The sequence below is a fragment of the Suricata suricatta genome, chromosome 11, assembly GCF_006229205.1.
Source record: "Suricata suricatta isolate VVHF042 chromosome 11, meerkat_22Aug2017_6uvM2_HiC, whole genome shotgun sequence".
In the NCBI taxonomy this organism is placed as follows: domain Eukaryota; kingdom Metazoa; phylum Chordata; class Mammalia; order Carnivora; family Herpestidae; genus Suricata; species Suricata suricatta.
Genome location: NC_043710.1, coordinates 73,250,892 through 73,252,158, shown reverse-complemented (window position 1 = coordinate 73,252,158; position 1,267 = coordinate 73,250,892).

The following is a 1,267-nucleotide window of genomic DNA, read 5'->3' as shown; positions in this document are numbered from 1 at the left end:
TCCGTTAGGACTGAGCCCAAGTATCACTTTTCTGGAAGACTTCCCAGACTCCCTCCCACCTCAATAAGAACACCTGTATTTTACTATGATGACGCTTCAACCATCTTCTAAGCTGCTTTTTCATATGAAAACTTGAGCTGTGTCCCTGGAGTTTGAAGGGGTAAAGAAGCTGCCATCTAACTTTTCCTGGAAAAGTTCCAAAGTGAGAGGTGGCTGGTGGGAGGGTCCCATCTCCAGGGCTTGGGTGGGACAGAGGAGCAGGCTTTCCCCTGGGCCAAGTAGACTTCTCGGAAGGTTATCAGATGGAGTCCCATTTAATGGAGTCTCAGCCCAAAGGCACTGCTCACTCAGCAGGGTGAGATGACAAAATAAAAAGAGTCTACTATTTATCATTTGAATGGGGGTGAGGTCAGTTACAAGTAATCAACCAATTATTGCATATCTAGTGCCAGAGAGCAAGGTGGTGGGACATCCACACAGGGGTCCCTGAAAACCCCACACGCAGGAAAAGGAAAGCCTTTCACCAAGGTCAGAAAAGTTACATAACTTGCCCAAGATTTCATAGCTCATAAGTGACAAAGCTGTGATGTGATCCTGATTCCACAAGATCGGGGGCAGTGGGTGACTGGGCGGGGGTGACTGGGAGAGACTTCACAGTAGGAATGAAAACTGGTGAGATACCAAGATTTCTTGTAAAGTAGGCAGTGAACAAAAAGCGTGGGTGTAATATCCCTTTCCACAGTTTCAAAACCTACTTACCCCCTTTGATTCTCTGATCCTGTCAGAAGAGTGTCCTGCTTTGATTTTCTTTGGAAAACCAAGCCCCCGCCCCCCAGTTTCAATAAATGTAAGGAAATAAAACCTCCAGCAGGTCCGAAGTGGGGTCAGTGAGTGGGGCCAGTGAGTGGGGCTTGGAGAAACCCTAACATCCTTGCATTGCTCGCCTTGTCCCCCCATCTGCCGGGCTGGGATCCCCCGCAGGGTGAAGCAGTGCCCGGGGTGACGCTCAGACGGAAACAGGTGGAACGCACACGGGTTCTGCACAGGGAGCAGCCTGGGGCCGCCAGACCCAGCTTGCCGGCGTGCCCCCCGCCAATGCCCGCCCCCCCGGCAGTAACGAGGCTGAGGCGGGATGGTGGGGCGAGTGTGACTTAGGGAGAGCCCTGGGAAGCCAGGCGGAGTTTCGCTCCCGGCGTGGGAGCGGGCGGAGCGCGCGCGGGGGCACAGAGGCTCGGGAGCCGGGCGGCGCTGCATTCCCGGAGCGGGA